Raw genomic sequence first — 14,833 nt, forward strand, 5'->3', positions numbered from 1 at the left:
TACACACGCACGCACGCACGCACGCACGCACGCACGCACGCACGCACGCACGCACGCACGCACGCACGCACGCACGCACGCACGCAGCCACGCACGCACGCACGCACACGCACACACACACACACACACACACACACACACACACACACACACACACACACACACACTTACCATACACACACATTGTTTTTCATTGTCTCACTTGCACACAGACACAACTAGGACTATTTTTGTGCCTTGTGTACACACACACACACACACACACACACACACACACACACACACACACACACACACACACACACACACACTCACGTGTGTAACATAATTTGTAAGTGCACAGACCACCACGACATCCCCCCTTTTCCTTCCATGTTCTTCTCTGCCTGTCCCTCGTTCTGTCCGTCCCCCAAACAATGTTTATGACAGAAAGAAACCAAAGATCCCCAGCAACAATGGAGAGAAGAGAAGAGAAGAGAAGAGAAGAGAAGAGAAGAGAAGAGAAGAGAAGAGAAGAGAAGAGAAGAGAAGAGAAGAGAAGAGAAGAGAAGAGAAGAGAAGAGAAGAGAAGAGAAGAGAAGAGATGAGATGAGATGAGCAGAGAAGAGAAGAGAAGAGAAGAGAAGAGAGGAAGAGTGGGCGAGCGCTCGCTGCGCTTTGATTGTTGGAAAACGAGAAGCTTCTTAATAGAATTCACTATGGTTTCTTTCCTCAGGTGGTATGTGCACGCGAACACACACTCATACACGCTGGCTTCCTTCAACTTTACACACTCACACACACACACACACACACACACACACACACACACACACACACACACACACACACACGACACACGAGAGCTGGGGGAAGTGAGCAGTCTAATTGAAAAGAACCAAGCAGAGAGAAATCTGATAGCAGCTGTACTTTGGCCTAGGGGATAGAGAGACTGAGGTAGAGCAAGAGAGAGGGAGATTGGGCGGTTGCAGAAACAAGACATTGGGAACAAAACAAGATAGCCAGCACTTGCATATACCATATTAGCTGGTAGCGTTATGTCTCCGTGAAACTTTCATGCAGCACATAAAATGTGCTCAGTGGTGTAAAGTAACTAAGTACATTTACTTAAGTACTGTACTTAAGTACAATTTTGAGGTATTTGTACTTTACTTGAGTAATTCCAATTTCCAATACTTTTACTTCTACTCCACTACATCTCAGAGGCAAATATTGTACTTTTACTCTCCACTACAATTATTTGAAAACTTTAGTTACTAGTTACTTTTCAGATATAAATTATTACATTATAAAACATACATTAACCACTTTACCTAGGCTATTTGAAAATAGCCGATCTACAAGCTCACAACGCATAGATCTGCTATTTTCAAATATTTTAGCACTTTTACTTCTGGTACTTTAAGTGCATTTTGATGCCAATACTTCTGTACTTTTACTCAAGTAAATTTTGAATTCTGGACTTGTAACAGAGTATTTTTATATTGCAGTATTGGTACTTTTACTTAAGTAAAGAATTTAAGTACTTTTTCCACCACTGGCTATGATAGACCATGATTTGTTCCTATAGGCATAATCCCATATTATTATTGTATGGTCTTATGACTAGAAACAAAAAGTAATCTAATGCCTTGCCGTCCATATTTAACATCATTAACCATTATGAACTCTAGCATCCGTATTCTGGACATAGGCAGACGTTTGGGAAAATAGGTGAACATTTGACAAAAATAGCAGATCTACAAGCTTGTAAGTCGGTGAAGAGATTTGGTGTAGCAGGAAAAAGGAGGGGGCCAAGTACAGACCCCCAGGGGGCACCCGTCAACGAGGTATATGTTTTAAGGGGTTAATTCATTTGTAACACCGAGTGTACACACGTAACATTACATTAAATTTACATTACATTTGTACACTCTCAAAGGTATTTTAATAGGATTTTATTGTGTATTGATAGCAAGTGTGTAGGGTGTGTAGTTTTGTGAACAAAGCCGCACAAGTAACATTGCGGGGGTAAGATGCATGGCCACACTGTACAGTAAATCCAGATGGCATTATCCCCGCCTTGACAAAGTGACTGCTTGTGGGTATGTCAACCAGTATGGTGAAGGTCAGTTCTACACCTCCTTTGGCCAAATGGAAATAGCAATCTGTATAAACACTTCACCTTTAAGTACAAAATTGCCTCACAAGACTACATTGGGGAAATAGCTTTTTTTACATGCATGTTTTTACATGCAAATATTATCAAATACTATGGGGAGGGGGACAGAAAGGCAGAGAGAGAGAGCAGAGAGAGAGCAAATGGAAAAAGCGACATGAGAATGAGAAACTGAACAAACAGTAGGTAATGTTTGCTACATTTCGACATTTGCCAGTAAATAAACTTTATCGTGCAGCTGTTGCATCATTCGTTGAACCTAAAACCATTTGTTTTTGGACAGCAAAACAAACAAAGATAGAGACCTGAATCCGGAAAACCAAGGCTACTGCAAACCGTGGAATCACATAATTCGATTAGGTTACCAATTTCAGTGTAATATGCACCACTGGCCTACATTCTGTGCTTGTTTTCCTGTGGTATAACTGAAAATGTTCACCTTGGGGCGTGTATTGGTCCTATAATTCCATGCAGACTGCATCCATTAAAAACGGAGAAAACAACATTGTATTTTATATGCAATGAAGGAGTGGTACTGGTGCATACCCAACCAAGACTTTTCTTTATTAAAGACAATAAAAGAATAATTATATCTTAATGAATCATCTTTCAAGCTCTGTGTCATAAGCCGTAGCCTTTTGCTGACTGAACACCAAATAATATTTGATGTGATTTTGCTGTTGCAATCAAATTTAAATGTTGGAGGCAAATCATTGCAGTTGTGGCTTGATCGCTTCCATCACCAGCCCTCATTTAACTGCTGACTCAATCAGTGCTGACATAATACTTTTTGTCCCCCCTTGCTTTGCCCATTCCCACAACATGCAGCATGTTTGACATTGCTGGTGTGTTCTGGTTCAAGTGGGGCGTGAGATGTTTTTTTTTTCTTCTCAAACCACAGAATAACCTCCAAACCACCAGACTGAGATTAGGCGCTATGACAGCAATGACCTCTGGGACATGTAGGCAACAGCATTCTGATGGGCAACAGAGACAGAGAGACAGACAGACCGGTATAATGACCCTTTGTCCTGTCAACACACACACACACAGACACACACGCACACACACACGCGCACACACACACACTTATACTCTCATCTGTGCATGAATTAGAACAGAACGGTTTAATAATTGTTTGTTTTATTGGCCTATATTCATAGCAGTAACATTAACACTGGGTAGTATCTGACTATGCTAAACAAAGGCTATGAACACACACACACACACACACACACACACACACACACACACACACACACACACACACACACACACACACACACACACACACACACACACACACACACACACACACACACACACACACACACACACACACACACACACACACACACACACACACACACACACACACACACAAATACACACTCCCTGTCTTTGTCTGTTTTCCAGCCTCTTAACTCTCACATGTAATTAGCTTCACTCTTTCTGGCCAACGCAGATACTGATAGCACACAGGAGGGGGTCAGTGTGTGTGTGTGTGTGTGTGTGTGTGTGTGTGTGTGTGTGTGTGTGTGTGTGTGTGTGTGTGTGTGTGTGTGTGTGTGTGTGTGTGTGTGTGTGTGTGTGTGTGTGTGTGTGTGTGTGTGTTGGGTGGGGGTCCATGTGTCCCAAAGGACAGGTTATGACAAATAAGATTAATGTGGCCCCTATTTCCAGACTGGTGCACTGGCCCCTCTCTCTGTCTCACGCGCACACACACACGCATGCAAACACACACACACACACACACACTCACACGCACACACATACAGACGCTGTAAACACGCGCACATACGTCTCCCTGATAGGTTTTTCTCTCAGGAGAGGGTCCATATGGGGACTAGGGGGTGGTGGGTGGTGTATGTGTGCAGGGGGGTACGTGAGACATAATGATGTCACCTCTCTCTCTCTCTCTCTCTCTCTCTCTTTTGCTTTGTTGTCACCATTGTCATACTCACATGTAGCTATCTCAGTCAACAAAGATCTGGTTTTAACACTTTTGGGTTTTAAAGCGTCATAAATATGAATAAACCTTTTACAGCCTCCAACACTCAACAATTGTTTACCCCCGTGTATGTACTTCCAGCATGGAAGTACAGTATACTGCCAGTCAGTCCATTTGGCTATTTTCAGAACACAACAAACTGGCTAGAGCAGTTCAATCAGTTTGTTTAATGGCAATGCTATTAATATAATAACCACCACCACAACAACGCCAATAATAATAATAATATTAGGCTAATATTAATAATAATAACAAAGCATGTCAAACCTTTTCTCTTTCGATTCTCTTTCCAGTGTTGATTAATTAGAGTGAAGTGTGTAGACATGGTCAGTTCTGTAGTGTTTTTTTTGGGGGGGGGGAGAAAGCCAATTACTGTAGCTGTTCCCCAGAGTACTGCTCGTCCAGATGGCCAGGTAGTTGTAAGCAGCCAATTTGTCTCCACTCTTATGTAACGGAGAAATACTGTAAGCCCTTAGCTCTACCAACATGAAAGTAGCCCGCTTTAAGAGCCAAGACCGAACAATTTAAGAGAAGTCACAGTCACACAGCTTTGGGATGCTGTTTAAGGATCTGACTCCCTTTGTTTCTCTTTCTCTCAAAGACCGTCAGGGAATTCAAAAAGCTAAAGGGACGTTTGGCTGAACTATTGAATTAAAACCACTTCTTTCAGTTCAGTATCAACTCCCTCCCTCGCTCACATGCACTCACACACGCACGTGCAGAGCCCCATTGTCTGGATAATATCTAATGACCACTGAAGCATATAGGGCCAAAGGAACAGGGGTCAAGGGTGAAGAGGGATGTGGAGTGGGTGGGGGACCTCAGTTGTTGTGTGTGTGTGTGTGTGTGTGTGTGTGTGTGTGTGTGTGTGTGTGTGTGTGTGTGTGTGTGTGTGTGTGTGTGTGTGTGTGTGTGTGTGTGTGTGTGTGTGTGTGTGTGTGTGTGTGTGTGTGTGTGTGTGCGCGTGCATGTGTGAGCTCATGCGTGTGTGTGTGTGAGAGAGTCTCTGTGTCTTTTTCTTTGTCTGTGTTTGTATTTGTGTCAGTCCATCGCACACTGAAAAGCACAGACCCCTCGGGGACTCTGGTAAATGAAACATATAGGATGTATGTGTTTAGCTCATATTATACACATGTGGAAAAAATAAGTGAAGCTTCAGTTTTCTTCATCGCATCACATACATGATTATGTTATGTCATCCCAGCTCTTGTGGACAGATCAAGGAAAAGGGCCTTCTGGGATTCCGCTGCACATTTCACACGATGCTGTATTAGCTCTGATGACACAATCAACCCACAGGGGAAAATAGAAACTATTTTCTTTACTACAGTAACGCTATACAGTATGCAGTCAAATGCCTTTCTGTATTCGAAGCCCTTGCCCCCTCTGTCTCAATCTCTGCTATGTGTGTTGCACACAGTATTTGTGTAAATGTCAACCTCTGAGGTACTGTAGAATCTTGTCCCTTGTGCTACTTGCGGCTCTTAACGCTCCCAGCTCCAGGTTTGTAAGATCTGCGTGCGTGCGTGCGTGCGTGTGCGTGTGTTTACAGTATGTGTACACGTACACTTGACGTGACGTGCACACATATACAGTACAGGCATGTAACCCTCCATGCAAGTTTGTGACTGATTATGTATCTCTTTGTGTGCAAGTGTCTGCTGGCATGTGACCTTGTGTGTAAGTTTATATACAGCATGTACTGTAAGCGTACTGTATACGTATACGTGTACTGTATGTATCAGTGCACATGACACCAGTCTCCGTGACGCATAAAGCCTCTTGGGGACCCTGACATATATACAGATACCTGAGCGCTCTGAGGGGCAGAGAGAGGAAGAGGGATGAGGAGAATGACAGAGAGGAGCTTTTAAGGTGACAGATAAGACAACACGGGGGGTGACCTGGAAGGCTCTGCGAGCCTGGCTGCACTCTGTGTATCTCAGAATTTTGTCAGTTTAAGTCCGCTCAAGTAGAGTGAAAAGAAAAAACAATTTAGATAGATATATAGACGGACAGACGGACGGACAGACCTTCATTGATTCCGCAAGGGCAATTCAGTCGTCATAGCAGCACCGCAGTGCTGCAGATATCACGTAAATATCAAACCTATAGCATCTGTCTAAACCCCATGAGGTAAACACTTTACTTAAAGGTCGGATATAATGCATTGTAATTGCATTTATTATGCATTATAATGTGCTTATAAGGCATTATAACACTCGTTATACATTTTTATATTCAGACATAACAACTGATAACAAGGTTTATGTGCTGGTCATAAAGTAATGCATTATAAGCTCAGCAGAACAGCACAATATAGCTACTATGTAATACTTTACTTAAAGGTCATGATTATAATGCATTATAATCACATTTATAATGCAGTTGTAAGGCCTCATAACACTCGTTATAAATGTTTATAATTATGCATAACAACTTATAACAAAGACACTCATAACCTACCTAAGTTATAGTAGTTATAATGTGCTGTTCCACTGAGCTTATAATGCATTATGACCAGCACTTATAATACATCATAAACCTTGTTATTATAAGTTGTCATACATGATTATAAATATTTATAACAAGTCTTATGTTGCCTTATGAACGCATTATAATGCATTATAAATGTGCTCATAATAGCATAAGACCTGTCCTTAATATACAGAGTTACCCCATCAGTGTAACCAGTTTGTAGTAAGCTTTGTATCTAGTGACCTGTAGCCTGGACCTGTGACCCAGGCAACTAAATGCACTACCATGTGTTCTTGTTAGAGCAGATGGTAGATAGGTACATGAATAGGAAACAATGTGCTGTCACATGGGGTTTCAGATGTATATAGGGGCTGGGGTTTGGTCAGAGTCAAGACAGGCAGAAATCACTTGAGGGTCGTTCTGTACCAGTTTATATCTCTTCATTGTTACAACAATTAATACAACAATCATTCATGATTCACGTTTCGTGTGACTTTGTTCCTGAGGTAATGCTAGCTAGCTAGAGTTCTGAAAATCCACGACAACCATAAATCAAGTCAAAGGGATGTGACTGTGACCGCTTGCACCACTCCATTCAACAAAGAAATGGTTCACCTTATGGTCACTCAGAGGTCGTGTGGACCTTAAACTATGAAATGCTCATCATGCCTTTGCATGAGGCCAGGATAACCATCTCTCCATATCCTGTACTTTGTATCCCTCATATGGTGTGGTTTGTATCCTTTATTTCTGACAGTTTCACGTATGTTACGTGTCATTCTGTCACTGTGTAAAGTGGAAATGCTATTGAAGAGATCCTTCCAAAAGTCAAAACAAAAGCTAATTTGACTAGGAAATGGCACTGAATTATTTCCCTCGCCTTTGTTGATCCACATTTTTTCTCCTTTTGTAGATCAAAGGTTTGGAGATGATGGGAGAGGGGAGGAGAGGAGACAAGAAGGGAGAAGCAGAGGTATGAGGTGAAGCGGAGAGGAGCTGGGGTTTTTGGAGCTGATTGGATCACTACAAAAAGTGTGTGTCAATGTGTGTGTGTGTGTGTGTGTGTGTGTGTGTGTGTATGTGTGTGTGTGTGTGTGTGTGTGTGTGTGTGTGTGCGTGCGTGCGTGCGTGCGTGCGTGTGTGCATGCGTGCGTGCGTGCGTGTACAAGGCAGAGAAGACAGACTACTTCTGAACTAGAGAAGAAAGAGAGATGGAGAAATAAATAGCAGAATTTAGAGACAGAGGAAGAGGAACAGAGGGGGGGCAGAGGAAGAGAGAGAATGAGTTAAAGTGAGGACAAAGGAGGAAGGGGAGAGAGGGGGGGGAAAGTGGGAGACAGGCAGGGAGGGATATTTTTTTCTGTCCATCCTAGTCTGAAACTAATTGGTTTTGGATTAGACTTGATTAAAAAAACATCATGCATACTGTAGACTTCCAGTGATAGCCTTGTGGTGCTACGTCTCTCTAGTTGGCACCACAGGCCTGGTTTCCATGGTAATTGCGGTGGAACAGTGACAGAAAAGCACAGCCATGTGCCAGGTTGACCAATAATAGGACACAATTCTAACAAGCTTTTTAAAAGATTATTATTTTTGTAAGCCATCTCTGCTTTATTAGTGGCGGAAAGACATGGAAGCGGGGCCGGAGAGGAAGAATAATGTGTGCAACATAGGTCCTTAGCTGGATTTCAACCCATGGTGTCACGATTCCGTTCTACTTGCACTAACTAGTTGAAACTCAAGGGCAGAAAAAGTTCGACTTCAAAAAGATTAGCTGTATTATGTTCCCAGTGGTATATGTGGAACATTTGTTTCTTTGTGGGTGTAACATTATAGGTTGTATTGTATCACTGTCAGAACAAAGTTACACTCATGGATTACATCCTGTACATCGCCGACTGATTAAGATGGAAACTGGGAAGAAAACAAAAATAAACAAGTGAAGGAGGATTCAGTGATGTCAGGATGAGATATTTAATTCACATAATGAAGCTGACATGTGACATGACAGGAGTCATATAGTGTTCAGTACATAGATCCAGATGGTCTGAAAGCATTTTCCACCTCCCAATAACCCTTGAGAAACAAGGTACATTTTTAATGGTCATGAACAGACAGCTGGATCTGTAACAAGCAAATAAACATTTTTTGACCCAGACTGTACTACTTGAGACTGGTGCTCATTTGCTGAAATATGACATCTGCACTTTTCAGAGACAGGCAAGTCAACAATGCTTGGTGTTCATCTTCTGTGTTTTTTTGTTTTCATGGGCTGAAAATAACAGTCACTGTGTATCTATCTGATTACGTAATGAAGGGATTTTTGTTACCACACAACGCTGAACCTGGCATTTCTCAGCAGTTAACTGATAAGCCAGGCGAATGTGCACACTCGCTATGCACGCATGCGTTTGTACACATGGGCGCGCGTCTGCGCGCGCGCACACACACACACACACACACACACACACACACACACACACACACACACACACACACACACACACACACACACACACACACACACACACAATACTCTTCTCCCTGACTTGGCCAGATGTTAGCGTTAAGGTTTGGACATAAAACCAACCGTGAGAAATGTTTTTAATTACCTTGCCACCTGGATAGGTTTTGAAAACACACACACACACACACACACACACACACACACACACACACACACACACACACACACACACACACACACACACACACACACACACACAGGCGTTATTGGCAAACACTTTATACAGTTCTGTAAAAGTATACTTGTGGGGACTGTCAGTTGTCTCATACAGTACAGTAGTACAGTACAGTATTATACTCTCTGACACAAACTTTAACCATAATTCCTTAACGTTGCCCTTAACTAGGCACTACTTCAGCCTGCAACAAGAATCCACATACACAGCTTCAGAAAACAGATGTTGTAGCCTACTCCTCTTAATTAAAGTGAACACATTTACTGTAGATGTATTCACTCTTGAACAAAAACAGAAATGTAGGAATGTCCTCTCTCACACACACACACACACACACACACACACACACACACACACACACACACACACACACACACACACACACACACACACACACACACACACACACACAGTAGTAGTAAAATGCGCTGTCAGGTGCGTAGTGCTTAAAGAACCACTTCAGCCATTCTCAACTTCACATAATTGGTCCTCACTAATGCTCATTATATGGTACCACTTTTGTCTACTTGGTCTGTGTCTCATAGGAGGGCTGTGAACAGTTCAGAAACCCGCCTACTACCACTGATATCATGCTTGGTAATTTCAAGCAATGCGAGAACAATGCTTTCTGTTATTGCGTGCTAACTTACCAGGAATAGAAAGCCTGCAGTTTCTATTCGATGGGATTCCCCATCGATGATGTCACTGGTAGGCGGGTTTCTGAACTGTCCACAGCCCTCCTCTGCGACAGACCAAGTAAACAAAAATGGTACCATCTTATAATGTGCATTATATGAAGATTGAAAAGGTTGAAAATGGGTGAAGTGGTCCTTTAATTTAATTAGCAGCTCTGGGTCTTAATGCTATTCCTAAAATATATATATACCCCCCCCACACACACACACACACACACACACACACACACACAGACTCAGTACACTGTACAACAAGCCTATATTTGCACATACTGTATAGGTTTTCATACTGTTGCATTTGGTAATGAATGAATCCTCATATGATAATGTGTTTATAGTTTATTTTTGGAATATTCAACGAACAACATTAGTATTTGACAGGTTTTACAGATCCATCTTTAAACTCTCAGTTAAATTAAATGAACAGTCAGGATTATGTCAGGTTAGATTATACAGTGTAGGCCCAGAACTGACACCAGAGCTTGCTATTAACGCATGCCACCAAACAAAACACTTGTAGGTTTCAGCTGTAATTGGAAACTCTCTCAACACTTTGAACAAACTCTGAAATGCTAAATGAAATAAAATGTCTGGAGAAATTATAAACCCAATGGCACTGATGTGATGGGAAAAAAATGGCAGCTGGAAAAAAAGAAATCTGCTTCATTCGAATGAAGCAGATTTCCCTAGTTAAAACCTAATTTCTCTTTAAACCGCTGAAATAAACTTTTCTGCGGAATATCATTGCAGAGGTTGGACTGACAGCAGGAGTAGGTGAATTGGGGGAGGCCGGTGTTATCTGCCAGTGTCATGAAGTCACAGTTGGCGTAATTGATACACTTAGTGTAGGTCCTTCCTACAGAGACATTGTGGAAAAACAAACAAACAAACACATACGTATCACATGTTAAATTATTATTAATTAGCTAATGCTGTGGCTCACTATGCCCCCTAATTTCACCGTTGCATGCAGGGAACCGTGGAACAAATGTAGTAAATGCTCTTATCTAACATCTTTTGGTTTAGTCAACATTCCCTTTAGAACCACCAAGTTCACAACGCATCGCAAAGCGACAAGTTGCGAACGTGTAGACCTGCTATTTTTTTTTATGACAAAATGTTTGCCTATAAAACATGTGGAAAGTGGTTGAAATATCTCACCATCAGAGTCGAGTTTGAGGCAGGAATTATCACCATTGTTGCACTCCTGGATGTTGTCACATTTGCCAGAGGCACCTTCAGGACAGGAGTAGCACTGCAGGGAGGTGCCTGGAGGAGAGATCACGGAGACGAAGTATAGGATCATACAGTATCATGACACGCCAATCTATATTAAATATACTGTAGATTGTTGTGAACTTTACCAGAGCACTGACCAGGGAACTACAGTAAGCTTCAAAACGGTCATCTCAAAATGTATAGGGAATGATTTTATGGACAAGCCTAATTCAAGTGTTACTCAAGGGCCCTGTTTTGGACAAGTGAACTACAGTAGGTAGGTCTACATAAAAAGTGTGGTAGATATATTGTATGCTTTTAAATATGAATTATTGAAGGCTGCAGTGTTATAGCAAGGAAGCAAAGGGCTTATGCTCAGATGTTATATATACAGTAGCATACTGTGTGTGTGTGTGTGTGTGTGTGTGTGTGTGTGTGTGTGTGTGTGTGTGTGTGTGTGTGTGTGTGTGTGTGTGTGTGTGTGTGTGTGTGTGTGTGTGTGTGTGTGTGTGTGTGTGTGTGTCTGTGTATGTGTGTGTGTATATATATATATATATATATATATATATATATATATATATATATATATATATATATATATATATATACATACACACACACACACACACACACACACACACACACACACATAGATTATAGATTGTGATTTATTAGTGACAACACAGCATAAACTGATGCCAGGGCAGTCTACTACATCCAAACTTCAAACTGCACTGTTCCTATTCAGTCCCATTTGACACTGCTACGCAACAAATGTGTGGGAGTTAATAATAAGAATGTTGATTTTGTTTATCAACACCCGTCTCTTACCCAGAGCAAATACAGCAAAATTAACAGCCAGGCAAAACACCACGAATGTCTTCATTATGATTCGCATGACTGCAACGTCTGTTGTCTGAAAAGTCAATATTAAACACATTATTCATAATATTTTCATAACTAGATGCAAATTAGGAAATTAACCTTTGCTGCCACTGGATTTTATTGCCCCATATGAAGAAATATCTTGTGAGGAATGAAATGCAAGAGTTAGTTGTCGAAGTTAAATGTATTCATCTCTTGTTTGAGGTCTAAATTAGTCCCTGATTAGAAAGACATAATTAAGTAGTTGCAGTAGCGGTCTAGAGCACTGTTTCCCAAACAGTGGGTCGGGACCGATTTCTGTGGGTCGTGGGCCACGAGTAAATAACCCTTATTTTTTGTTTCCTACATTTAGTTTTTAATTATTATTATAAAAAAATATATATATTTTTTAATTAAGTTGCGAAAAAATATATATTTTTTAATACATTAGTTAGAGGAGAAACATACTTTTAAGAAGTAGTGAAAATAGCCAATCTACAAGTCGGCTATTTTCACTAGTTTGCGTCCCGGGCTAGTTTGGGTCTCAAGCTAAAAAGTTTGGGAACCACTTGTCTTGAGGTTAGAGAAGTACAGTAGGCTTGTGATGAAGCTTAAGGTCACCGATTCAAATCCTGGGACAAACTGGGCAATCTGGACGGAAAAAGTGAACGACAAACATTCATCCCAAGGTGCACTTGAATACAGCAAAGAGTAGAAGAAGGTTAGACTGTCAGTCTATGAATATTTGTATGTGATGTATAAATGTGAAGGTCACTGCTATGGGTGAATTCTCCCTGGATAGAAGGTGGAAAAGCAGAGAAACAGAAACATGACACTTAATTTAAAGCAAATTGTACAAGTTCAGAGTCACCGATGGACTCTGCTAAAGTCCCTTCCTGGGGTAGTGTCTGTATTATCATTGCAGCTTTTTGGGTTTGCAACAGTTAATGAACTAATCAATTACAATAAAACAAAATAGCAAAAAAGCGTTGCATCGGAATACTTTTGAGTATATTGTATAATATATATTTTTTCGAATGTATGTATTGCTAAGAAAATAATGAAAAGTTGTAGCCCTACACAGCTTTTTGTAGAGAAATTCAATCAAATTAATGCTGTTGCTGTGTCCTGCTTCAGCCACTCACCTGTCAGTTGGGAAAAATGGTTGTTGCAGTAAGCTGCTCTGGCTGCTCCTATTTGTGAAATAACCATGGTTTGTGTGTGTGGAACTTTTTATGCCAGTACAAATACTGTAGGTAAATACCTTTTTGTTTGGGTACAGAGTCTGCTTGGATGTCCTTCAGAAAATCAAAACATTGGCCATTGCTGTGAGAGGGAGAGACACAGAAATGACAAACTTCAAGTTCGCCAAGGCAGCATGTTTATCATCAGAGGTGAAGTGAGGAAAAGCAGGGAAATAGGGTGGAGTGTGTGCGTTTGTGCGTGCTCCAGCTCCAGTAAACAACAAAATCTAACCTCACCCTAAAACAGCCTCTAGAAAAGTGAGGACAAGCAAAATGGCCTGTGTCCGTAATTTTCCTCATCTTTATATGTTTGTTGGGACTTTTCTTTCTCACAAAGAAAAAGTACTAACACACACACACTCGCACACAGAGTCACGCACGCACTCACGCACGCACGCACGCATGCATGCACACACACCCATTACATTTCTTCTGCACTGACAGTTGGATGTGCAGCTTTTCAAGTGTATTTTTGTCTCAGCACTTTGAGAGAAAATGAGAAGGGAGAGGGTTAAGATACACAGAGATAGGATAGAGAATGGAGAGTAAGAGAGATGAGCAGAGAGATGAGCAGAGAGATATAGAAGAGAAACAGAGAGACGACCACCTGAGAGACAAAGCGACAGGGGAAGTAACTAAGGCAGACCAAATTGATAAGGTTTTAATGCCGGTTTTACTGTTACCTACAATGCACTTAACCTTGTGGAAACTCAGCTTGACTTTGGCTGCCTGAAAGTAATTACAGTTAATAACAAAGGTATTGTTTATATGGAAATGTCATGTTTAGCGCAATGTACATAGAAATAAACACATTTGACAGCTTTTTCTGTGGAGCTGTCAGGTAGTTTCCCCACTGACCTTTGCATGCAACCACCAGAGGGCACCCTTGCAATCATTGAGCCTGATGATTGGTTGCTACACTCATTACCTTCTCTTACATGGGTGTGCTCAAGGTTGTAAAAATGAATAATGAGGTGAACCAGAGTGTATTGTTTGCCCGTGTGCAAGCCCAGTCCTCCATTGAGATCACATTTGGTCTTTCATGGTGCTTGCACTTCAACCTTCTAGCTCCATCCAAACCTCTATAGACCTTTTAGAGCTAGCAAGGAGTTTTAGCTCAGTTTTAACATAAGTGTGGTTTATGGTGATCACAATGTCAAATCGGGATTTAAAAAAATATCATTCAGAAGAACCAATTTTACATGGTTTTAAATCTCACCTTGTGTGTGTGGGATGAAGGGAGGAGCATTCTATAATTATTTTTCATAAAAAATGGCTGCTAAAAAGGCCATGTGCACGCCTGTGTCATAATCACAAAATGTTCACAACATTCTTTTCCACTCTTACTCTGTGACTTTCACTCTCATCACCATCTTTTCTTTCCTTTCTATCTTCTCCCTCATTGTGTCCCCTTTCTTCCTCCATGTTGTTCTCTCCGCTGACCTCTCTCTCTCCTTCTTAAC

At 41.3% G+C, this 14,833-nt stretch overlaps 1 long non-coding RNA gene across 1 annotated transcript; it reads right to left on the reverse strand.

Moving 5' to 3' along the window:
• Window positions 1–10,513: 10,513 nt before the first annotated feature.
• On the reverse strand, window positions 10,514–12,219 carry LOC308095342. Its single transcript, XR_013934057.1, has 3 exons — window positions 12,094–12,219; window positions 11,206–11,313; window positions 10,514–10,900 (listed from the first exon to the last, which is right to left on the reverse strand). It is a non-coding gene; the product is annotated as an uncharacterized lncRNA (long non-coding RNA).
• Between the last annotated feature and the right edge of the window lie 2,614 nt (window positions 12,220–14,833).

This window comes from Gymnoscopelus braueri, assembly GCF_963280865.1.
Source record: "Gymnoscopelus braueri genome assembly, chromosome: 11".
In the NCBI taxonomy this organism is placed as follows: domain Eukaryota; kingdom Metazoa; phylum Chordata; class Actinopteri; order Myctophiformes; family Myctophidae; genus Gymnoscopelus; species Gymnoscopelus braueri.